The sequence below is a fragment of the Molossus molossus genome, unplaced genomic scaffold, assembly GCF_014108415.1.
Source record: "Molossus molossus isolate mMolMol1 unplaced genomic scaffold, mMolMol1.p scaffold_m16_p_18, whole genome shotgun sequence".
Classification (NCBI taxonomy): Eukaryota; Metazoa; Chordata; class Mammalia; order Chiroptera; family Molossidae; genus Molossus; species Molossus molossus.
In genome coordinates, this window is record NW_023425353.1 from 28,265,340 (window position 1) to 28,292,260 (window position 26,921).

A 26,921-nucleotide genomic window follows, 5' to 3' on the forward strand; every position below is an offset into this window, starting at 1 on the left:
TGCACACAACAAGTGGCACAGCTAAAGACTAAAGCTAATTTTAACAAATTCTTGCCCAGCCAGTGTGGCTCAGTGGTTGAGTGTCCACCTATGCACCAAGAAGTTACCAGTTTGGTTCCCAGTCAGGGCACATGCCCAGATTGTGGGCCTGATCCCCAGTGGAGGGCATGCAGGAGGCAGCCGATCGATGTTCTCTCTCATCGATGTTTCTCTCTCTCCCCCTTCCTCTTTCTCTAAAAGCAATAATGAAAAAAAAAAAAACACAAATTCCTGCCTTCTACATTATAGCAAGCTTTACTTTTTATTATTTGTATAAAATTATAAACTCTGTCGGCCTGCGGTACAGAGAGACCTGGGTTCGGTTCCCACTAAAGGCACGTACCTCGGTTGCAGTTTGTACCCGGCCCTGGTTGGTCGTGCGGGTGGCAGCCACTCGATGTGTCCCTTCACATCGATGTTTCTCTCTCTCTCTCTTCCTCTCTCTCCCTCCCGCTCTATCTGAACAAAAAATGGAAAAATGTCCTCAGGTGAGGATAAAAAAAATATATATATTATAAACTCTCTAACAATCCTTGAGGATAACATATCCCAAATTATGCCCTTGAAAGACTTGTCTTAAGAGATGCTCTGTTGAAAAACAATAATATAAGACCTCTAAATTCTGATCTAATCTAGAGTTAACTAAATTCTTCAATCTCTTCTTTTTTGTTGTTTCTACTCACTCCCTTAGTGATCTCATCCAGGCTCCTGGCTTTAAATACAATCTATTTAACAACACCCAAAGGTACACCTCCGATCCTTTCTCCTGAATTCCAGAGTCATAAACCCAACTACCAATCAATACCTTACTAAGTCTAACAGGCATCTATAATGTAATATGTCCAAAATTGAGCTATTGTTCTTTCCCTCCACATTTATTCCTCTTTCAGGCTTCCTCATCTCAATAAATGGCAAAGGCATCCTTCCAGGAACTCAGAACAGAAACCTTGGAGTCATCCTTAACTCTTTCCTTTCCTTCCCTGCACACACCCAATCAATCAGCAAAGCTAGTTGTGTTTACTTGAGAAATATATCCAGAACCAGACCATGTATTACCATATTCACTGCTACCTACCCCTAGTGCAAACTGTGATCTTCTCTCACTTGGATTCCAGCAATAACCTCCTATCTGCTATTTCTGCTTTCGCCCATGCTCAATCCACCACCAGTCTATTACCAACACAGAAGCCAGAGTAATAATAATGTCAAAATGGAAATCAGATCATATCATCCCACTGCCCAAAACCCTACAAAGACTTCCCATTTCAGCCCAGCCAGTGTGGCTCAGTGGTTAAGCATCAACCCATGTACCAAGAGGTTGCTGGTTTGATTCCCAGTCAGGGCACATGCCCAGGTTGTGGGCTCAGTGCTTAGTAGGGGACATGCAGGAGGTGGCCAATCCATGTTCTCTCTCATTGATGTTTCTATTTCTCTCTCCCTCTCCCTTCCTTCCTCTCTAAAAATCAATCAAGGAAATAAAAACATTTTTTTTAAAGACCCCATTTCACTCAGCGTAAAAACTTAAGTTCTGAAAAGGACCAACAGGACCAGCAGCAATAGGACCAGAAGCAACTGGGAGCTTATTAGAAATGGCCCCACCTCAGATCTACAAAATTACAATCTGAATTTAAGAATACCCTAGGTAATTCATGTGCACATTAAAGTTTGAAAAATATCTGCATAAGGCACCATAATATAAGCACCTACCCTCCCCAACCGTTGCCATTCCTCAGGCAAGCTTCTGTCTCAGGACATTTGCACTTGTCATTTACTATGGCTGGAATGCTTTTCTCTTATATACTCTCACCTCTTTCAAGTGTTCATTGAAATGTCACCTTAGCCCTGGCCGGTTTGGCTCAGCGGTTAGAGTGCCCGCCTGCGGTCCGGAGAGACCCGGGTTCGGTTCCCGCTAGGGGCATGTACCTTGGTTGCAGTTTGTCCCCGGCCCTGGTTGGTCGTGCGGGTGGCAGCCACTCGATGTGTCCCTTTCACATCGATGTTTCTCACTCTCTCTCTTCCTCTCTCTCCCTCCCACTCTGTCTGTACAAAAAATGGAAAAATGTCCTCGGGTGAGGATAAAAAAAAAAAAAAAAAAAAAAAAGAAATGTCACCTTATCTGAGAATACTAAATCCTTCCCCTCAATATGCCCTATTCCTCTTTCCTGCTTTTACTTTTCTCATTAGAAGTTGTCATCATAGGTTAAAAAACTACATTTTTACTTATTTATCTTGTCTAGACTATCTCCCCATATAATTTATAAAATAAGCTGTATGAAGGCATACATTTTTGTTGGTTTTCTTCCCCAGTGCCCAGAACACAGTACCACTCAATTATTTTTAAATGCATAAAGTAAAAAATAAGGTTTCTCTTCAAAACACTATCCAATAAATCGTGTAAAATGCAAATTGATGTTTTCTCAGCATCACATAAAACAAATCTTTTTTTTTTCTTTATTGATTTTAGAGAGAGGAAGGGAGAGAAAGATAGAAACATCAATGAGAGAGAACATCGATTGGCCATCTCCCGCATGCTCCCCACTGGGGATTTGGCCCACAACCTGGGCATGTCCCCTGATGGGGAATTGAACCAGTGACCTCTTGGTGCATGGGTTGATGCTCAAACACTGAGCCACACCGACCAAGCAAAACAAATCTACTTTTTAAAATATATTGCACCCCTACTATGTAATTAGGCACTGTAAACACTACTGTTCATCCATGATTAAGCACAGAAATTTAAAAATCTGCTTCACAATTCATGACGGGACTGTATCATCAAAAGGTATGCAGAAATAGCCCTGGCTGGTTTGGCTCAGCAGTTAGAACGTCAGCCCACAGACCAAAGAGCTGTGGGTTCGATTCTAGTCAAGGGCACATACCTCCATTGTGGTTCATTCTTTTATATATCAGCAATTTTCAACCTTTTCCATCCATAGCACACATAAACTAATTACTAAAATTCTGCAGCACACCAGAAAATATATTTTTTGCCGATCTGACAAAAAAGAAATAGGTATAATTTTGATTTATTTACCAAAAATAATAGTAATTACCTACTTTTTGCTCCAAAGTGACTTTTTAAAAAATCAGTTGCCTATACTTGTATATAAGGATTTCTGGTACCAAGAATTAACCAATCAGATGCAACCTTATTATGTGACATGACCAATAAGATGCAACTCTATTATATGACCTATATATTTATGGTTCAAGACAGGGCATTCACATCAGTTGGTTATTGTTTTGTTTTGTTTTTTATTTTAATTTATGTTATGTTTAACTATTAAGATAAAAATTAAATTTTTAAAAAAATTTTTTATTAGTTTTTGTTAGATGGCTATTGTTGTGCTCGCTATTGTCATTTTTTTTCTTCTTTTAATCCTCACCCGAGGATATTTTTCTATTTATCTTCAGATGGAGTGGGAGGGAAGGAAGGAGAGAAACATCTATGTGAGAAGGACAAATCAACTGGTTGCCTCCCACGTGACCCTGATCAGGGCCAGGGACAAACCTCAACCCAGGTATGTGCCGTTGACAAGGATCGAACCAGCAACTCATTGGTCTGCAGGCCGAAGCTCTAACTGCTGAGCCAAACTGGCCAGGGCTGTTGTCTTTTCTAAATTTGATAATATAAAGGGAAAGAGGTCAGTGCCCCTGACTACATAGTCAGGTATGTTTCAAAAATTCTTGTGGCCCTGGCCGGTCTGGCTCAGCGGTTAGAGCATGGGCCTGCAGACCAGAGAGTCCTGGGTTTGGTTCCCGCTAGGGACATGTACCTTGGTTGCAGTTTGTCCCCAGCCTTGACTGGGGTCGTGTGGGTGGCAACCACTCGATGTGTCTCTCTCACATCGATGTTTCTCTCTCTCTTCCTCCCTCTCTCTCTCCTACTCTATCTGAAGATGAATGCAAAAATGTCCTCAGGTGAGGATAAAAAAAAATTCTTGTGGCACACCAGTTAAAAACCACTGCTTTATATCAACAAAATAGTCTTCCACACAAATTTTCTTATCTGATCCTCAACAATCCTTTGAGGTCTGTGTAACGCAAATAACGAAAAGCCCATTTTAGAGGTGAGAAAACATGCTTTAACCCTCAAAGCATGACACTAATGTCAAAACTGAGACTGAAGTGTCTTGATTTCTACAATATCATCCTCCTCTTGCAAATGATATTGAAACAGACTACAAAAATCACATAGTCATACATTTTGCTGAATATACTAAGCTTTCCCAAACCACTCAGTGTCTATGAAGAATGGGAACAAACAAACTCAGTTAAATAAAGTCACCATCTCAACTTGAGGAATAAGAATTCAAAGTGCTTCTTGTTGCTTATAATTATAACCCAGAGTTCAATGACATTTAGGAAGAATTTAAGAAATTAGTTGTTATAATGCACATCAAGGAAATTCTTATTAAGCTATGACAATTGCTAGAAAAAAGAGAGAATGGTAGAAATGAAGATGGAACAAGTGAATTGAGAACTGAGCTCTACAGAGGAAAGAGTCAAGGTTATATCATTATTGTATATTGCTCTGAGTGACACAATTTTGTAATAAAAGAAAAGACATACCTCCTCAAAATCCCAGCACAACAGCTGTCCTTTCTTTGCATAGATGAGGATGAAAAGTTGTAATCCAAAATGTTTCCCAAAAAGTTATATTTTAAAAAGACATAGAAATAGATGATCCATAGGAGATCCAATCTGGAGGATGAAGATTATGTCTTCTAAACCTTGTAATCAAGAGCAGCTGTTTACCAAGTGTCAGCATCTGAAGCAAGTGCTAACTGTGGTTGTGTCTTCTGGAGAGAGTAATACCTGCTGAGACAAAAGAGCAAGAGAAGGAGAAAGAAATACTATTGAATGCAAATGACTGGCTGGCAAAAAATTAACAGTCATTAGTCTCAAAATTTTTCAAGTTGGTATTAGGGAACATTAAAAGAGCAAATGGAGATAAATACAAGTGGGCAAGCCAACTGACAGTGGGATTATCAATGACAGCAGCAATCAAAGGTACACTTCAGCCCTGGCTGGGTGGCTCACTTGGTTAGAGTGTTGTTCCAATAAGCCAAGTTGCCAATTTCAATCTCTGGTCAGGGCACATACAAGAAGCAAATAAAGAATACATAAATGAGTGGAACAACAAATCAATGTTTCTCTCTCTCCCTTCCTCTCTCTCTCTAAAATAAATAAATAATATTTTAATAGGGGACATCTGTAATACTTTCAACAATAAAGCTAAATTTAAATAAATAAAATTTAAAAACAAAAAGTACACTTCAGCAGATGATCCAACTCTCAGATTAATAATAAGAAGCAGCCCTGGCCGGTTTGGCTTAGCTGTCAGAGTGTTGTCCCGTGGACCAGAGTCTTGGGTTCGATTCCGGTCAAGGGTTGCTGTTCGATCCCCGGCCCTGGTTGGGGTAGTATGGGAGGCAACCAACCAGTGTGTCTCTCTCACATCGTTGTATCGCGCTCTCTCCCTCTCCCTCCCCTCGCTCTGGCTGAAAATCAGTGGAAAAATATCCTCGGGTGAGGATTAAAAATAATAATAATAGCCCTGACTGGTTTGGCTCAGTGGTTGGAGCATCGGCCTGTGAACCAAAGAATCTCGGGTTTGATTCCAGCCAAGGGCACATAACTTCCTGGGTTACAGGTGAGATCCCTAGCCCCATTAAAGTGCATGCCAGAGGCAGCCAATCCATGTGTCTCACTCACATCGATGTTTCTTTCTCTCGTTCTCTCTCTCCCCCCACCACCTCTCTGCATCACTTCCATTCTCTCTAAAAATCAATGGAAAAATATCCTTGGGTGAGGATTAAAATAAATAAATAAATAATAAACAAAATATAAAAATCTATTTTATTTTTTAATTGTATTGATTGTGTAGAGCGGTTGGAGCATTGGCCTGAGACCAGAGAGTCCCAGGTTTGGTTCCCACTAGGGGCATGTACCAAAAAAAAACAAAACAACAACAAAAAAAACATCAATGTGAAAGAGAAACATCAATCAGCTGCCTCCTGCACTCCTCCCACTGGGAATTAAGTCAGTAACCCAACTAAGTGTCCTGACCAGGAATTGAACTAGGACCTCTCAGTCCATGGGACAACACTCAATCAATCCACTGAGCCACACCGGCTGGGCTATTTCATGTTTTTCATAGCAAGATGATAATCATATCATACAACCAAAAACAAATAATATCAGGTTGTCTGGCAAAAAGCACTCTGGTGCCTTATAAAACAAATATTATATAGTGACTAATGAAGATGTCCATGTCAGCATAGTATATAGAATAATCATGCAAAAAATATGTCCTCAGGTGAGGATAAAAAAAGAAAAGAAATACAATGACTGGGATTAACAGCAGATTAGACATTTCAGAAGAAAAATGAGTGAATGTAAGGTCTGGCAAAAAAACAAAGTTAATGCAGAAAGGAAGGGACATCAAAGTTAATTTGACACACTGGGTGGTTTTGTGTATCCTTGTTAGATATCTTACAGAATTAATAATCTATTATATTTTGGCAGCAAATTAAAGCAATATTTCTTGATATCTGCCAAATCACTGCATTTCCATCAAACTACAAATTATAGAATCTACAGAGTGGGACAAAAGTAGGTTTACAGGTGTTCATATGAAAAATAATACAATAATTAGCCTGGCCAGTGTGGTTCAGTAGTTGAGCGTTGACCCGTGCACCAAGAGGTCACTGATTCGATTCCTGGTCAGGGCACATGCCCAGGTTGTGGGCATGTTTCCCAGTGGGGAACATGCAGGAGGTGGCCAATCGATGTTCTCTCTCTTTGATGTTTCTATCTTTCTCTCCCTCTCATCCCCTTCCTTCTCTCTCCCTAAAATCAATAAAAGAAAAAAAAATTTTTTTAAGAAAAATAATACAATAATTAATAATATAAAAATAAACTGTTTCACATACTCACAACTATAAATCTGCTTTTGCCCAACACTGTATGTAGTGAACTGAAATGAAATACAATAAATGGGCCCTGGCAGGTATGGCCCAGCTGTTGGAGCATTGGCCCACGGACCAGAGACCCAGGTTCGGTTCCCGCTAAGGGCACATACCTCAGGTGCAGTTTGTTCCTGGCCCCGGTTGGGGTTGTGTGGGTGGCAGCCAGTCGATGTGTCTCTCTCACATCAGTGTTTCTCTCTCTCTCTTCCTCACTCTCTCTCTCCCGCTCTATCTGAAGATAAATGCAAAAATAAAAAAAAGAAATACAATGAAATAAAATGAATAACAGCAGATTAGACAATTCAGAAGAAAAATGAGTGAATGTAAACACATAAGAATGGAAACTATCCAAAATGAAATCTGGAATAGAAGTCTCAGAAAAAAAGCAGAGCCTTCAGCAAGCTATGGGACAACCTCAAGGAGTAAATAATATGTGTGTGACTGGAATCTTGAGGGGAGGGGGACAGGATTTGAAAAAATAATATCTAAAAAATTCAAATTTGATGAAAACTATAAATTCATAGATCCAAGAAGCTCAAAACACACCAAGCACAAGAAGCCTGAAGAAACTTAATACTCCACCAAGGAGTAATCAAAATCAAATTGCTTAATACCAGAGATAAGAAAAAAAAATCTTAAAAACAGCCAAAGGAGCCTGGCTGGTGTGGCTCAGTGGCTGAGCTTCGACCCATGCACTAAGAAGTCCCCGGTTCAATTCCCAGTCAGGGCACATGCCCAGGTTGTGACCCGATCCCCAGTGGGGGGCGTGCAGGAAGCGGCCAACTGATGTTCTCTCTCATCGATGTGTTTATCTCTCTCTCCCTCTCCCTTCCTCTCTCTAATATCAATAAGGAAAAAAAAGAACAGCCAAAGGAATACAGAATGAGAGAAAATATTTGCAAATCATATATTTGATAAGTAATTATTATCCATAATATGGAAAGAGTCCTATAATTCAACCACAAAAAAATGAACAACCCAATTCAAAAATGGGCAAAAGACTTGAATAAACATTTGTCCAAAGAAGATATATGAATGGCCAATTAGCACATGAAAGACTCTCAACATAACTATTTATTAAGGAAATGCAAGTCAAAAATCAAAATGAAATACCAATCTCATACTCATAGGGATGGCTACTATTAAAAAATAAATAACAATGTTGGCAAGAATGTGGAGAAATTGAAATCCTCATGCATTGTTGATGGAAATGTAAAATGGTACAGCTGCTGTGGAAAACAGTACTGGCAGTTACTCAAAGTTAAACATAGAGTTACCATATGATCCAGCAATTCCACTTGTGGGTATAGTCAAAAGACTTGAAAGCAGGATCTTTAAGAGAGATTTGTATACCTAAGTTAACAGCAGCATTATTCACAATAGCTAAAATGTGGAAACAACCTAAATGTCCACCAACAGATAAATGGATAAGCAAAATATGGTATATACATACAACGGAATATTATTCAGCCTTAAAAAGGAAATTACATATGCTACAACATGGATAAACCTCAGCAAAACTTGTTAAGTGAAATAAGCCAGTCACTAAAAGACAAATAACTGTATGATTACACTTACATGTGGTACCTAGAGCAGTCAAATTCATAGAGCCAGAAAGTAGAATGGTGGTTACCAGGGGGTGGGGGGTTAGGAGAAATAAGGAGTTTTTGTTTAATAGAAACAGAATTTCAGTTCGGCAATATGAAGAGTTCTAGAGATAGATGGTTGTGATGTTTGCACAATGATAAAAATGTACTTGATATCACTTAACAGTACAATTAAAAATGGTCAAGATGAGCCCTGGTTGGTTTGGCTCAGCTGTTAGAATGATGGAAGAGTCTCGGGTTCGATTCCTGGTCAATGGCACAGACCTCGGTTGCAGTTTCGATCTTAGCCCCAGTCAGGGTTGTGCAGGAAGCAATCAATTGATGTGTCTTTCTCACATCGATGTGTCTATCTGTCTGTGTGTCTATCTCTCTCTCTCCCTCCATTCACCCCTCCCACTCTATCTAACAACAACAAAAAATCGATGGAAAAATATCCTCAGGTAAGGATTAAAAAATAAAATATAATAAAATAAAAACGGTCACGATGAGCCATGGCCAGTGTTGCTCAGTGGTTAGAGCGTCAGCCCACACACCAAAAGGTCACCAGTTTGATTCCCAGTCAAGAGCACGTACCTGGGTTGCAGGTTCGGTCTCCAGCCCCAATCCCCAGCCCCAGTGGGGGCAACGTGCAGGAAGGCAAGCAATCAATGTTTTTCTCCCCCTTCCTCCCTCCCTTCCACTCTTTCTTAAAATCAGTAGAAAAAATATCCTCAGGTGAGAATTAACAAACAAACAAAAAAATGGTCAAGATGATAAATTTTATGTTGTATGTATACCAAAATTTTAAGAAACTGAAAGAAAAATAAAAGGCAGCCAAAAGAAAGCAACCACACATTATGTATAGAAAGATAAAGATAAGAATGACAGTCAACTTCTCATTGGAAACAAGAAGACAGAAGACAGAATTTAAAGAAAAATACTATCAACTTAGAGTTCTATAACCAGTAAAAATACCTTCTGTAAATCAAGACAAATTAGACTTTTTCAGACATGAAATGCTGAAAGGATTCATCACCAGCAAACCTGCACCACAGCAATGTTAAAAGAAATTCCTTCATTCAGAAGGAAAATGTACCACATATAAATCTGGAACTATACGAAAAAATAAAGAGCACTGAAAATGGTAAATACACATACAGTAATTGACAGAGGCTTTTATTATAATGAGATAGTGGATGCATCTACATTATTAAAATAAAGGGGGAAAAAGCAATAACAAGAATTTTCATCATACATACATCTTCCCAAAAATTAGTCGATCATATTTTTTTTATAAATAGAAGTCCCACCCTGGCTGATTTGGCTCAGCAGCTAGAGCATAAGCCTGCGAACTAAAGGGTCTCGGGTTCGATTCCAGTCAAGGGGATGTACCTGGGTTGCAGGTTCGAACCCTGGCCACAGTCGGGGTCATGTGGGAGGCAACCAATCAATGTCTCTCTCTCTCACATCAATGTTTTTTTTTCTCTCTCTCTCTTCCTTCCACTCTAACATTGAATAGAAAAAGATCCTCTAGTGAGGAGAAATAAAGTCCCAAGGTACAAAACTATTTGTCCAATAATAGTAAGTCTTTTAGAGAAGTAAAATTAAAATCATCTTTGTTCCAGTCCAGGGTTTATTACACAAACCCTTTTAATGGGCTTGGCTACAGTGAAGTTCCTTGGGATGAAGTATAATGGTGGTTAATAGATAACTTATCTATTTTCCACTGCCTCCTGGGAACCCCAAAGTCACTTAGAAGTAAGCTATAAAGACAGCAAAGACTGTTCCGTCCTTTCAAGAAGTCTGAAAAACATTGGGTTTCAATGAATTGGGTCAGGTTAAATTTGCAAGAGAAGAAAACTTTTGCCAAGTCTTCCCAAGGAAAATGAATTTATCAAAGCAAAGGTGTCAGAGCAATAACTGCAAAACAAAGCTTTGGGGTTGGGTGCTGAAATAAGAAAAAGAAAACACTAATATTTAATGCCATTCTATTATAGTCCAAATCTCAGAGGGAATGTGGTTAGTAAGAATAAAACCTCTGTAATATCACTGATGCCAAATAGGTTACAGAATGGGAATCCTGCCTGCTACCCCTTCTGAATACATAATGTTAAACATAATTCATATACTCAGATTCCTTAAGACCACAAGCAGATGTTATAATCTAACTTCATAGTGAAAGACTACTTGCTACTCTCAGAAAGGTAACCAAATGGTGCACAACATAATTCAGGATATTTTTCTAACAGAATTACAGGGAAGACTACCTACTATTACCCTACCTGGACCAAAATTCTTTACTCCATAATGACAACAGGAAAATTATGTGATTTCAGTATTCACCGTTGAATACTATGCCGAGACAAAGTAGCATTCTTTACCCACTTTACCCCAAATAAGCCACTGGGTAACTTTCAACACAAAATAAAACTTATCAAAAAGAAAATGCATTACTTATATACCCAAGATAATTTAAAACATATGCTCAACAAAAACTGATACCTGAATGTTCACAGCAGCATTATCCATAATAGCCAAAAAGTAAAAATAACTCAAATGTCCATCAACTGATGAATGGATGAACAAAATGTGGTATATCCATACAATGGGTTATTATTCAACCACAAGAACATGCTACAACATGGAGAAACCTTAAAAATATTAAGTAAAAGAAGCCAGAAACAAAGGTCATATATTATGTGACCCCATTTAAATTAAATGTACAGAATAGGTAAATCTACAGGGGAAAAAATCAGACTAGTGATTGCAAGGCTTTGAGAAGACTGTTTAATGGATACTGGGTTTCTTTTAAGAGTGATGAAAATGTTCTGTAAAATTAGATAGTGGTGGCAGTTGCACCACATTCCAAATGAACTAAAAGCCTCTGAACTGTACATTTTAAATGGTTAAAATTATAAATTTTGTGTTATGTGAATTTTACCTCAATACAAAAAAAAAAAAGTTTCCAAGTGTTCGTTATCTAGTAGCTGTATCTCCCACTACTTAACAAAATGCTGTGTTCATAAAAATCATTCAAAAGAACTTTTTAAAAGTTAATATTCTGGGCTGTGGCCAGCTAGGTCAATTGGTTAGAGCATCGTCCTGATATGCCAAGGTTGTGGATTTTGATTCCTGGTCAGGGCACATAAAGGAAACTAGCAAATACATGAATGAGTGGAACAACAAAACAATGTTTCTCTCTCTCGCTCTCAAATCAATAAATTAAAAAATAAAATAAAATTTAATATTCTGGAAAAGGCAAAATTGTAGAGACAATCAACAGATCAGTGGTTGCCAGGGGCTGGAATGGGGGTAAATAGGTGAAGCACAAACTTTTTTTTAACCTCACCAGAGGACATTTTTCCACTTTTGTTCAGATAGAGTGGGAGGGAGGGAGGGGGAGAGAGGGAAACATGGATGTGAGAGGGATACATCAAGTGGTTGCCCCCCACACAACCCCAATCAGAGCCAGGGACCAATTGCAACAAAGGAACGTGTCCCTGACTGGAACCGAAACGGAGACTCATTGGTCCGTGGGCCCACGCTCTAACTGCTGAGCCAAACCAGCCAGAGCGGTGAGGCACAAACTTTTTAGAGCAGTGACGCTATTCTATATGATACTGTATACTATAATTGAAGAATTAAGTAAATGAATGGCTAAACTTCTTACTGGTAAAGTGGAAGATGTCAGAGTGGTCAATGTGTTAAGGGATTACAGTTAGAGACATCAGTGTGAATTCATATTTAGCAATGGTTACTTACAGAACTATTTATAGATAGATTAATATATACACATATATCTCCTTGCTACCTCACTGAGAGGGCCTAGAAGCAACAATACTCTAGTAACAACTAGCACATTTAGCACCCAGATCTTGGTTTCTAATACCATTTCCAATAAAAGGAACTAGGACTTCTTGGAAAAATAACCAATTATAAGATTGGAGCATGACATATAAAAGATGAGCCTGAAGCATTTTTTTGTCAGAAAGAAAAGTGCTCACAAACACATAATCATCTGAGTACGTCAAAAGAACAAGATACAGCCCTGGCCAGTTTGGCTCAGCGGCTGGAGCGCTGGCCTGCGGACCAGAGAGTCCTGGGTTCGGTTCCCGCTAGTGGCATGTACCAAAAAAAAAAAGAATGGGATACAGGAGTCAAATGAAAAAGCTCCGGGTTCGGTTCCTGCTAGGGGCATGTACCAAAAAAAAAAGAAAAAAAATGGGATATAGGAGTCAAATGAAAAAGCTCCCAATGACCAAGGCTGGAACAATTTGAGCAAAGAAATGTATGTAGATACTCCACCCTTAAGATGAAGCATAACTCATCACTCATTTAGTGTAGGCTATGCATAGTGACTTTCTTCTAGAGTACAGAAAGGGAAGAACAAAAGGGTAACTTTACAGTGAAGAAAATACTACCTCAACCTAGGTGATCAAGGTTAACATTAACACTGATAAATCATATCAATATGTACTCTTGATATGTGATAAAAATGACACTTTATCCCTGTGGTCTTCCTTTGAAACTCACATCATATGAGCCTAACCCTTAGAAAAACATTACACAAATCTCAATTGAAGGACATTGTACAAAATCTCCCGATTAGTTATTTTCAAAATTGCCAATGTCATTAAAATCAAGGAAAGTCTGAGAAATTGTCAGAACCAAGAGAAGCTAAGGAGAAATGATTATTAAATGTACTGTGGCACCCTGAATGGGATTGTGGAACACAAAAAAAGGACATTAAGGAAAAAACTGTGGAACTCTGAATCAATATAGACTTAGCAATAATTTATCAATATTGGTCACTAATTATGACATTGTTCCACACTAAAGATGTTAATAATAAGGGGAACTGAGTATGAAAGAAACAAGAACTCTGTACTATCTTCACAATAATTCAGTAAGTCTAATACTGTTCTAAAATTAAGTTTATTTTTTTAAATTATAAAATATTTATGCTCTGCCCAACCAGTGTGGCTTAGTGGCTGAGCATCAATCCATGCACCAAGAGGTCACCGATTTGATTCCTGGTCAGGGCACATACCCAAGTTGTGGGCCCAATCCCCAGTTGGGGGCATGTAGGAAGCGGCCAATCGATGTTCTCTCTCATTGATGTTTCTATCTCTCTCTCCCTCTCTCTCTCTAAAAAAGTAAAATAAAGAAAAAAAAATTTTTTAAGTATTTATGCTCTGTTGCATGCCTGAAATTTTACTTAGTATATCTGGGACATAAAAGATGTCTAAAACATGGTCTTGTCACTCAAGAAGTTTGTTGTCTCATTGTAAGACAAATGCTCATGAAACAAGTATAAAATAAGAATAAAATAAAATATAAAAATAAGAAAATATTAAATTGAGATGCAGAAATAAAAATATATTAGAAATATAGAGGTCTAGAATTATGAGGAAAGGCTTCATCAGGGAGATAAAACTTGAGTGTGTATCTTAAATGGACTTCAGAGTACTGATGTAAAAAGAACAATAAATTGAAACAGTTACAACAACCGAAAAGGTAAAGAAATAAGAAAAAAAAAAAAAAAAAAGAAATGAAAATATTTAGCCCTGAGAAAAGTGAAGTTAAATGGGAGTTCTAATAGCGGTGTTCAAATACTTGAAGGGTCATGTAGCAGAACTAAGAGTTACATCATATACCCATTTAACTTACTAACTGACCTCTGGTAAAATGTGACCAACACTCAAGGATATAGAGAGTGACAGCTGTTCAGTAGAGCCACAACAGGAAATGCCAATTTGGAAAGACAGGAAGCAGGTGGCCTAGTTCTTCTCTACAACTTTTCAAAGGACAATATGCATGTGAGCCCAATGAAGCAAACATTTAGATTCAAATCTTGCATTTATTAACCACTTACCATGTGCCAGGTGTTTCCTTATATAGTATCTCATTTAATATTCACAATACATCTATAAAAATGTATTAATGTGATAGAGGCTTAGTGTAAAAAACAATAAAATAAACCCTGCAAGGAAGCAGGAACACATTAAAATAATCTACCCTCCCCTACTGATAAGGATTTGACAGCTGTTTTAAAAAGCAAAAATGTCTGAAGGCCTACATTTCTACATAATTTATTTCCTCTTGCTCCTTCCTTCAGTCAAGCTCAGTGGCTCTCTGTTTGTAGGGTGCATAAGAATCATGTACAATTATATATACAAAAACATGCAAACTATACTTTTTAAGCAATGTAAGAAATTTTCAAGTATCACTTTCATCTTATGTGATTTTTATCTCATGCCCTGACTTTAGCATCAAACCCTGGGAATAAAGTGCAACCCCAGTGCAGGCTTACTCCATGTAAGGCAGCACCATGGAAAGGAGGCAGAGAGGATGAATCCTATTACAACATGAAGAACACTCTAACAATTAGAGCTATCTAAAAACAGCACAGACGCCCTGGCCGGTTTGGCTCAGCGGTTAGAGCGTCGGCCTGCGGTCCTGAGAGACCCGGGTTCGGTTCCCGCTAAGGGCCCGTACCTCGGTTGCAGTTTGTCCCCGGCCCTGGTCGGTTGTGCGGGTGGCAGCCACTCGATGTGTTCCTTTCACATCGATGTTTCTCTCTCTCTCTCTGTTCCTCTCTCTCCCTCCCACTCTACCTGAACAAAAAATCGAAAAATGTCCTCGGGTGAGGATTAAAAAAAATAAATAAATAAAAAATAAAATAAAAATAAAAACAGCACAGACTATCTCAAAGTAATGAATTTTGTATCATCAAAGGTGTTCAAACAGAGGCTAAAAAATCACTGAGAACATTTTAGGAGAGCAATTGGGTAAGAAGTTAAGATCTCTTCCAAGTCTTAGATATATCTAGAATTGGTGAACTTTATTTATTTATTTATTTATTTATTTATTTATTTATTTATTTTTTTTTTAAGAGAGAAAGGAAGGGAGAGGGAAAGAGAGAGAGGAACATTGATGAGTGAGAACATCCACTGGCCGCCTCCTGCATGCCCCCCACTGGGGATTGGCCCACAACCTGGGCATGTACCCTGACCGGAAATCGAACTGGCAACCTCTTGGTGCATGGGTCGATGCTCAACCACTGAGCCTCACCGGCCAGGCTAGAATGAGTGGACTTTAAAAACCTGACAGGAATGCCCTGGCCAGTTTGGCTCAGCAGTTAGAGCGTCGGCCTGCGGTCCGGAGAGACCCGGGTTCGGTTCCCGCTAAGGGCACGTACCTCGGTTGCAGTTTGTCCCCAGCCCTGGTTGGGTTGTGCGGGTGGCAACCACTCGATGTGTCCCTTTCACGTCAATGTTTCTCTCTCTCTCTCTCTCTCTCTCTCTCTCTCTCTCTCCCTCCCTCCCTCCCTCCCTCCCTCCCACTCTATCTGAACAAAATATCAAAAAATGTCCTCGGGTGAGGATAAAAAATAAATAAATAAATAAAAACCTGACAGGAAGAGGATAACCTGGTTAAGAACAACACAATGAAAAAAGACACAAAGGCAGGAATGAGAAGCTCATTTCCACTTGCGGATCTTTGCACTTTCTGTTCCATTTGCCAGGAAAGCTCTTGCATCTTTTAGGCCACAACTCAAATATCTTCTCCTTAGAGAGACCTCCCCAACACCCCAACCAGTCACTCACTTGTCACATTAGCTTGTTCTATTTTCTTCATAGTTCACGTCAGGAGTCAGCAAACTTTTTTTTTTTTTTTAATATATATTTTTATTGATTTTAGAGAGAGAGGAAGGGAGAGGGAGTGGGAGAGAGAAACATCAATGTGAGAGAGAAACACTGCCTCCCGTCCTGAAGGGGTAATCAAACCTGAAACCTGGGTATGATTCCCTAACCAGGAATTAAACTGGCAACATTTCAATGCACGGGACAACACTCAACCAACTGAGCCACATTGGCCAGGGCAACAAACTTTTCTACAAAGGGTCAGACTACAGCCTGCAGGCCAAATCCAGCTTGCCCCATGTTTTTGTATGGCCTATGAGATAAGAATGGCTTTTACATTTTTAAACAGTTGAAAAAAATCAAAAGAAATATTTTGTGACATGAGAAAATTATATGAAATTCAAATTTCAGTGTCCAAAGTTTAAGCAGAACATAGACAAGCTTGTTTACATACTGCCTGTGGCCATTTCTGCACTAAAACAACAGCTGAATAGCTTCAACAGAGACTGTTGAGCCCATAAATATTTACATTCTGGTCCTTTACAAAGCTGATTTTTAGCATTACCTTAAATTCTCTTGTCTATTTGCTTATTGTTATCCTCATTCTCATATACACAGAATAAAGCTCAGTGAGGGCTGGGACCTTTGTCTTCTTTGTTACCCCACTGTAGCCCAGTACTTAGAAGAAATCCTGGAACAAAATAAGGGCTCAATAAATATTTGATGACTAAATTAATGAGTGATCCATAAACGCCACACCGAGGAGTTTAAACTTAAGTCCTCAGCCATGACAGGTTTTGTACATATAAGATAGGCATAAAAAACTCTTGCAGAAAAGGGAAATATTCTTGTACAAAATAGCTCAGAATAATGGTGGTCACCAACTAGTCCAGGTCACTGGGTTTCTTCATCAAATCATGCAGTTTGTTTGTGTGTGTGGGGGGGGGGTGCGCATGTGCTCATAAAAAATTCTTTTTTTTTTTTTTTTTTTTTTTTTTTTTTTTTTTCCCACATCTTTATTGTTGGATGTAAAATGTATTATAGATGTTCCACAGTTTTCCCCCATTGACCCCCTCCTCCCCACTCCCACCCCCCTCCCACCTTTTCCCACACTATTGTCTGTGTCCATTGGTTATGCATATAAGTTCTTTGGTTTATTTCTTCCCACCCCCCCAACCCCTTTCCCTTTGAGGTTTGTCAGTCTAGCAATGAATTTGTGCTTCTTAATCCCTTCACCTTTTTCACCCATTCCCCCAACCCCTTTCCCAACTGGCAACCAACAAAATGTTCTCTGTATCTATGAAAATGTTCCTGTTCTTCCTGTTCATTTTGTTTGTAGATTCCATTGTTGATAGATATGTATTCATTGCCATTTTGTTTGTTCCTACATTTTATCTTTTTCTTTAAAAAGACCCTTCATCATTTCATATAATAACGGTTTGGTAGTGATGAACTCCTTTAACTTTTTCTTGTCTGGGAAAGTTTTTATATGTCCATCGATTCTAAATGACAGCTTTGCAGGATAGAGTAATTTTGGTTGTAGGTTCTTGGTTTTCATCACTCTGAATATTTCTTGCCACTCCCTTCTGGCCTGCAAAGTTTCCCTTGAGAAATCAGCTGACAGCCTAATGGGAACTCCCTTGTAGGTAACTAGCTGCCTTTCTCTTGCTGCTTTTAGGATTCTCTCTTTGTCTTGAACCTTTTGCATTTTGATGATGATGTGTCTTGGTGTGGGCCTCTTGGGGTTCATCTTGTTTGGGACTCTCTGTGCTTCCTGGACTTGTATGTCTGTTTCCTTCACCAAGTTAGGAAAGTTTTCTGCCATTATTGTTTCAAACAGGTTTTCGATTTCTTGTTCTCTCTCTTCTCCTTCCGGCACCCCCAAGATGCGAATGTTGGCACGCTTGAAGTTGTCCCAGAGGCTCCTTACACTATCCTCATTTTTTTGGATTCTTTTTTCTTTTTGCTGTTCTGCTTGGGCGTTTTTTGCTTCCTTATATTCCAAATCGATGGTTTGCTCCTTGGATTTACGTACTCTATTATTGAAGCTATGTAAATTATTCTTTATTTCAGTTAAAGCCTCCTTCGTTTCTAACTGTGCAGCGATCGTTTCTGACTGGTACTTTTTTATGCTCTTGAGGCCCTCACTGAGTTCATTGAGCGTCCTTATAAGCAGTATTTTGAACTCAGCATCTGTTAGGTTGCTTATCTCCATTTCGCTTAGTTCTTTTCTTGGGGTTTTGTTCTGTTCTGTCATTTGGGACCTGCTTCTTTGTCTCCTCATTTTGCTGCCTCCCTGTGTTTGTTTCTGTGTATTACTTAATGAGAGGTATGGGGCTCGCTGAGACCCGATGCTGCTCGTTTGAAAGAATTTAGGAAAAACCTGAAGCAGGATCCAAGACAGGTCTATCCTATGGTTAAGCAAGTAGCAACAGCTTGGGTGGGCCTGAAAGTTGGGTGGGGCGGGGCCTCAGGGAGTCAGCAGGGCGGGGCAACCAGTGTGAGCCTGGTTGCTGGAGTCCCAGATACGGCGACTGTCTGCCGCCCCAGGGAAGGGCTCACCAAAGGAACAAAGGCCTCTGACAGCACGTTTGTCCCCGAGAAAGCCCCCTCTCCAGCCCTCGCTCCAGTGCCAAACAGCTCAGTTCCTCCCTGTATTTCTCTGGTGCCCCTGGAGCTGCCTCCCCTCCGAGCTTAGAGGGAGAGAGTCCGATTAGTCCGTGCGCGGGCCCTTTAGGGAGCTGCCTGTGGCTCCAGCCAGGTCAGCTTCCCTGAGCCTCAGTTTCTGCTGGTTTTTCCAGCCAGAAGTTATGGGGACTTCTCTTCCTGGCACTGGAAACCTGAGCGGGGCACCTGGTGTGGGACGGGGACCCCTCAGTCCTCAGGAAGGACCTTCCCAGCCTCGGGAGCCTCCTGATTTTTATCCGCCACACTTGGGTGTGGGACCAGCCCGTCGCGCCGCCGCCGTGCCGCTGCCGCCGCCCCTCGCGCCGCCGCCCCTCCTACCAGTCTGGATGTATCTGCCTTTTTTTTTTAATTCCGTAGTTGTAGGACTTCCATTCAGCTTGATTTCAGGCGGTTTTGGATGATGGTTGTTCTGTAGTTTTGTTGTAACTTGGATGTGGTTGTGGGAGAACGCGATACTGCGTTTACCTACGTCGCCATCTTGACCGGAAGTCTCATAAAAAATTCTTTCAACTACTTCAAAGTATCACAACATTCTGTGTTTCTGTTTATCTTAAAATGCAAATATGAGAAATCTCATTTCCTACTAATAGTATATGGTACCTACACCATGCCAAATCTTTTTTTTTTTTTTTTTTAATCCTCACCCGAGGACATCTTTCCATTTTTTGTTCAGGTAGAGTGGGAGGGAGAGGAACAGAGAGAGAGAGAGAAACATCGACGTGAAAGGAACACATCGAGTGGCTGCCACCCGCACAACCGACCAGGGCTGGGGACAAACTGCAACCGAGGTACGCGCCCCTAGCGTGAACCGAACCCGGGTCTCTCAGGACCGCAGGCCGACACTCTCCGGACCACAGGCAGCCGCTCTAACCGCTGAGCCAAACCGGCCAGGGCCACCATGCCAAATCTTAATAAATGCTCATACTTGTAACAGACCTGGATCACATAGTAATGAATTTTTAGTATCTAAATTTTTCCTATGCTGCTGATCAGCAATCTATTCTTTAGAAATCAAAAGGTTACCACCCACAGACCAGAAGCAACTTTTTAATCTTTCTATACTAGCCGGAGAGTAGGTGTGTGATTTCAAAAAATACAATTCAACTCTGTTGGTGGAGGACAAGGTATTGTTGAGTTAAAATCGTAGCTGTAAGCATCTTTTGTTACATGACACTAGTAAAACTACCACCTACTCACAATTGGAGTCTCACTTTTTTTATTTTTCAGTATTATTTTATATTAGTTCCAGGTATACAGCATAGTGGTTAGACAACTTACAAAATGATCCCCCGATAATTCAATTACCCACCTGGCACCATACATAGTAATTACAATTATTACTGACTGTATTCCCTATGCTGATCTTTACATCCTCATAACTATTTTGTAACTACCAACTTGTACTTCTTATCCCTTCACCTTTTTCACCCATTGGGGTCTCACTTTTCTAATATACAGTGGAGAAAAAACTGTATCTACCTCCTGAAAGAATCTTGTCTGTAACATATTAACATTTTCATAAGGTTCTTTCCTCCAGGCTTTGCAACAATATCTATACACGGGTACTTTAAAGTCAAGGATTTAGTTAATTAATCACTTCCAAAATGTAAAATACTGGTCAGAAATAAAAGTTTCGTTTTATTTTAAAGCAGCTACCTGCTTTTTAAGCCCTGGATGCCTTAAAAAAAAAATAGTCAGCTAGTTTAGGAATTCAGATCTTTCATAGACATGCTTATGGTACAGGTACCTCTGATGAGTATGTCGGACTTACAGCATCCATTTTGGATTAGTGTCTATGTGTTCATCTTCCTTTCCTCTAATAACAAGTCAGGTTGAAAAGGCAGCCTACCAAAGCATTGGGTTGGGATCTACCAAGACAAAAGTGTAAGGTGTCACCACAAAGGGTGGACTGGCCAACAGTTCAAGAGGGCTGCTTCAAGAAACTCTGCTACAGGTTCACCTGGGGGAGCCTCACCACCGATGCTAAGGAATGAACCAAACCAACCGCTGGACAAGGTACACACACCTTGCTTACGCGGAAAAAAAGGGGGTTTGCAAGCTGTAAATGGATTTCTGCCCTTTAGGGAAGATGAGCCCATTTTCCCTTTCTAACAGGACTAATAAAAAGCACTCCGAACCCAGCCAGCCTAGCTTCCCACCTTGCAACACCTATTCCCGCGATCCCAGTACAGCAGGTTCCCTCCTCCCCTTAAACGACAAGTTCAAAATCAAAACAAAAGGTAAAAACTGGTTTCAGGTGACAATGGCTGAGCCCTAGTGGCCAACTTCTGGGACGCCAGGGTGAGCTAGGGCTCGCAGGACCTCAGACCCCCCACACACCCACACACCCGAGCCAGGTCCCAAACAGTCCCTCGGCCTCGGCCCAACTCCGCACACGCCCCTCCCTCCCCGCAGCCCGGGAGATGGGTGCTGGGAAGGGGGCGAGGCGAGAGGGCTGGGGAGAGAAACCCAGGGTCAAAATGACAGCGGAACCAGCCGGAAAGAAAACGGCACGGTGGGATGCTGGGGGTGGAGTCCTAGGCCCGGGGCTTAAGCCTCGAACGGGGGCGACCGAGGGTCCGAGCCCCTCCAGGCCGCGAGGGGGAGGCCGGGCCCGCGTCGGCAGCGCCGCCAGGCCACACTCCCCAAACGACTCTCGCCGGGGGCGAAGGGGCCGTGAGGGGCCGCGGCCGCCACCAGAGCTCGGGGTGGGGGCACTCACTCACCGGCGGGGAGGGGAGGAGCAGCCGGCGTCTCCGCCAGCACCGTCCCTCGAGCTCAGGCACCGGCTCCTGCCGCTGCAGCCGCCGCGCCCGGTCCATCCCCCCCAGCCAACTCCCCTCCTGACCCTCCCCCCACGCCACCTCAGCCGCCTCAGCCGCTGCAGCCACCGCGGTCGCCGCTGCAGCCACCACCGCCGCTTCAGCCCCTGCGCGGGAGCGTGAAGCGGCTCTAGTAGGCGAGAGCGCGTGCGCCCGCCGCCACCGCCCACAACCTCCGCCCCCGGCCGGCAGCGCACGCGCGAGGCCGCGACGGGCGCGCGCACGCAGCAGGGGGCGGGAACAGGTCCCCAAGGTGTGGCCCCGCCTTCAACCCGTGCGCCGGGTTCGTTGAGCTGGGCAGGTTGAATTGGGCCGCTGCAGGTGTCGCTGGGCTCCTACAGGTGGACTCCTCCCGGCCAAAGCTCCAGGAACCAAGCTCCTCTGGTCCGGCCCCTCTTTCTCGGGAGGGAAGGCCCGAAGCAGTGCAGGTCTGAGCGGATTTCTGGCCGCCACTCTGGATCATATACCTGTTCTTCCTACCTTGAATTGAACCGCCTTCCTTCCTACTCAGATCTGGCAGGTTTTCGTCTGCTGCTAGGAAAAGGGCAAAGACTGTTACTATTTCGCGTCTGGTATTGCCACTGAAGGGACCACAAGCAGCTATCAGCTGCTTTATTATTTCATTTTCCTAATTCATTTATTCATTCATCACTTCTGTATTGAAGCTTCCTCCCTGTGCTAGGCCCTGTTCGAGTTGCTGCGAGTACAATGTGGGGATCAAACAGAATCCCTGACCTCATGAAAAAGATCTGATGGAGAAGGAAAACGTTAAAGGAAGAATCACACAAAATTAAAAATTGAAATTAGTAAAATCTTTTCTGAGAAGTACATGGTGCTAAGAGAACCGGTATGGGAGGTGGGAGTAGGGCGGTGAAGTTCAATTTGGTCATGGATGTTCAGGCTGAAATCTGAGGGCTGACTTGGAAGAAATTAGTTAGATGCAAGAGATGAGAGCTTGGCATGGACGGAAAGGGGTGCTGGAAGACCACTGAATGTGGAGTAGAGTGTGAGAGTTGGAAGACAAAAATTAAGGTAAGGATTTGAGATATAAGGCAAGGTAAAATGGTGGTGATAGAGAAGATTGCTTTTGGGGGAGTAAATTTCACAGGACATAATAATCTATTGGATAAAGGCCAGGGAGGTGGCAATTTTGACCCTTACATTTGAGGTTGGTGGGGGATGCAGTTATAGATCCCAAGAGCACTGAAGAAGGCTCCTGAGAAAAGTAACTAAAAATGGATGATAAACTTAAAAGCTAAAACTGTAAGTAAATTTCTTGTAGAAAACGTAGAAACATTTTGTGATCTTGAGATTGGCAAAGATTTCTTAGGACACAAAAAGCATGAACCATGAAGGAAATAATTAATAAGTTTAACTTTATCAATATTTAAAACTCTTGTTCTTTGAAAGACACATGAGGAAAATAAAAAGGCAAGGCACAGCTAAGAGGAAGAAATCTGCAAAACAATATATCTGACAAAAGACTTGTATCTAGGATATATAAAGAACTCTTATAACTGAGTGATAAGTGAACAAGCAGCCCAAGTATCCATCAATAGATGAGTGGATAAAAAATCTGTGGTACATGTACACAATGGAACACTATGCAGCTATAAGAAAGAAAGATCTCTTATCCTTTGAGACAACGTGGAGAGACCTGGAGAGCAGTTTTATGCTAAGCGTAATAAGCCAATCAGAAAAAGACAAATACTATATGATCTCACTTATTTGGGGAATATAATGAACAAAAAAAGCTGATGAACAAAACAGACCCAGAGACATAGAAAGGAATATAGTTCAGACTGGCAGACTTCAGAGGAGGGAGGCAGGGGTGAAGGATGAGATAAACCAAAGAACTTATATGCATGTGTGGGTAACCAATGGACGTAGACAACAATGCTTGGGGTGGAGGGTGGAAAGGGAGGAGGGTGTCTCGGGGGAAAAAGGAGAAACATCTGTAGCAAACATAATTAATTAAAAAATTAAAAAATAAGTTCTGGCCGGTTTGGCTCAGTAGTTAGAGCGTTGGCCTGCGGTCTGGAGAGACCCGGGTTTGGTTACTGCTAAGGGCACGTACCTCGGTTGTAGTTTGATCCCGGCCCTGGTTGGGTCCTGTGGGTGGCAACTACTTGATGTGTCTCTTTCACGTTGATGTTTCTCTCTCTCTCTCCCTCCCACTCTATCTGAACAAAATATCGAAAAATGTCCTCGGGTGAGGATAAAATTAAAAAATAAAAACCACACATACACACACACACACATACACACACACAAAGAAAACAATCCAATAAAACAATGGGCAAAAGGTTTAGTAAACACTTCACCAAAGAAGATATAAAAATGGCTAATAAGCAACAAAAACATGCTCAACATATTTAGTCATCCAAAGATTTGCAATTTAAAACCACAATGATATACCACTACAGCCTCCTTAGGATAGCTAAAATTAAAAAGACTGATGACCCAGCAGTCCCACTCCTATGCATTTCCTTAACTGTACTTAACTCCAAATAAAGACAATAATAAAGTCATACTTCCACCTAACATGATACAATTAATCTAAACACAAAAACGCTTAACACTTTCCCCCCCCAAAAGATGCAAAGTGATGTTTTCTTTCTGATTTTGACATCCTATAACTTATACTGTGCTGTGAAATTAACTATTATTAATACATGTCCATTGTATAGTAACAATCCAATTCCCCCCTTGGTAATTAGGATCAGTCACACCAGCCAGTACAGTAACTCCTTTTTTTTGCCTTCTCAAAGGCATGAGATGCCCCCAAGTGACCAGGTGACAGTCTCAAATTCCAATTTAGCAGAAACATTGTTGTGTCTCCTGTTGGAAATATTTCTTCTTTTGGAACTAAGAACTCTAGACCAGCAGAGCTTTTTCTGCTGGACATTTCTCTTTCCAGGCAAAATGAACAAGCAGATGCGCTGCTTGCAGTTCTGCCAACAGGGAGGCTTTTCCTTCACTATTTTTCTTCAAGAATATCCCAGAAAGGGACAATAGTACTGCAACAGTCCATTTTCACCCAGTGCCTGAATATTGTGTAGAACCATCATAAACCATGCTGTTAACCAAGACTAGATTTTCCCTTCCCCAGTCATAAGGACTGCCCCATGAGATTATATGTGTGGGCTGAGAGAGAGAGAGAAGATAATATAGCAGGAGTAGGGGTCATGGGCATTTGAGCTACTTCATCATACAACTTACTTATGCCTTCAGGGCTCATTCAAGACCAGTCTCATTGTTTCATTGATAATGGATTGCTGCTGCATGTGCACAACTTTATAGCTTCATGGATCAGACAACACCCAGTTCATGATGGGTAGCTCAGGTCACATGGTAACTTGATGACCTGTGGTTCAGAGTTCTGTATCTACTAAGGCTCAGTAACAAGCCAAAAGCTGTTTCTCAAAAGGAGAGTAGTTATCACAGAGAATGGCAGGGCTTTGCTCCAAAATCTTAAGTGTCTGTACTGTGATTCACCTTTAGGGGCCTGCCAAAGACTTGAAATAGAATCTCTTTAGACACTTGCAGAGTGAGGCTCTGGGTGTTGTTTTCAAAAATCATGGCACTAAAGGTTTCTTTCAAAGCAGAAATAGAAGCTTTCAGGTCATCTATGCACAGCTTGAGCTGAGATTTTGAAGCCCTGATCTCATCCTTTTTTTCCACCACTTTCTTCAGTGCAGTTAGGGGAAACCTACCAATCCCATTATATTCCTTAGTTAGACTAAAATATTCAAAAACATGGTCACTCAGGATCTTGCTTTCTATAGGCATTTGATTAGGAGTCTCCAATGCTTCATCATGCTATGGAATACCAGTGCCCTCTTTACCACTGGAAATTGAGTTATTAGTGACTTTTTTTTAATCCTCACCTGAGGATATTTTTCCATTTATCTTCAGATAGAGTAGGAGTGGGGAGAAAGAGAGAGAGAGAGACATCGATGTGAGAGAGACACATCGATTAGTTGCCTCCCACACGACCCTGACCGGAACCGGGACAAACAGCAACTGAGGTACGTGCCCTTGGTCGGAATTGAACCCGCGACTCTGGTCCGCAGGCCCATGCTCTAACCTCTGAGCCAAACCAGCCAGGGCCATTAGTGACTTTAAACAAGATTAGAGAACCAGTTCAAGAAAACCCAGAACCAATTCCAAAAACTGATCCTTAAGATTCTGTTCCTCTAGAACCACTTCCAGTATCAAAATCTGTTAGTCAAGGTTCAAACAGAAAAGCAGAACCAGTATGAAATATATAATAAAAGATTATTTCTCTCTGGCTGGTTTGGCTCAGCGGTTAGAGCATCGGCCTGCAGTCCAGAGAGACCCGGGTTTGGTTCCCGCTAAGGGCACATACCTCGGTTGCAGTTTGTCCCTGGCCCTGGTTGGGTCATGTGGGTGGCAGCCACTCGATGTGTACCTTTCACTTCGATGTTTCTCTCTCTCTCTCTTCCTCTCTCTCCCTCCCACTCTATCTGAACAAAAAATGAAAAAATGTCCTCGGGTGAGGATTAAAAAAAAAAGATTATTTCAAGGAATTGGTTTGTGCAATTATGGGTAGGAAGGAGAGCTGGTTAAGCACATTTGAAATCCATAGGATAGGCTATAAGAAGGGCAAATTATAGAAAGAGCAGGCTGGAATTTGCAGGCAGGAGCTAATACCTCTGTCCCAAGGCAGAATTTCTTCTTCAGGAGAGCCTTAACTCTGCTTTTAAGGACTTTCCACTGATTGAATCAAGCCCAACCACATTATCTAGGATAATCTCCCATATCTTCCAAAAAAAATGCCTTCATAGGCAACACTTAGATTAGTTTTGAATAATTTAAAATAACTGGTAACTATAGTGTAGCCAAATTGACACCTCAGAAAGACTATCCATAAGTGTTTACCCAAAAGAAATGAAAACATATGTTCATACCGACACTTGTACGAGAAAATCTATAGCAGTTTATGCATAGTATCAAAATACTAACAACAACTCAAATACCTATCAATAGGTGAATGGGTGAACAGTATGTGTTAAATTCATACAATGGAACACTACTCAGCAATTAAAAGGAACAAACTATCTGCCAATACACTCAGCAATGTGGATGAATCTCAAAATCATTATACTGAGCAACAGAAGCTGAAAACAAAAGAATACATAT

General features: G+C 41.2%; 1 protein-coding gene across 9 annotated transcripts in view; it reads right to left on the reverse strand.

The window, feature by feature from the left end:
* Positions 1-26,921, reverse strand: part of TMCC1 (transmembrane and coiled-coil domain family 1) — a 206,828-nt gene that overhangs the window by 166,578 nt on the left and 13,329 nt on the right. For 4 of the 9 annotated variants that reach the window (XM_036266466.1, XM_036266459.1, XM_036266467.1 and 1 more), the window contains exon 3: positions 4,612-4,857. The gene's annotated coding sequence lies outside the window, so the exon portion shown is untranslated. Of the gene's footprint in view, positions 1-4,611; positions 4,861-16,810; positions 16,933-21,659; positions 21,729-22,222; positions 22,246-23,832; positions 23,857-26,921 lie in introns of those variants that run through there. The other 5 variants (XM_036266464.1, XM_036266463.1, XM_036266461.1 and 2 more) reach the window with 5 other exon arrangements.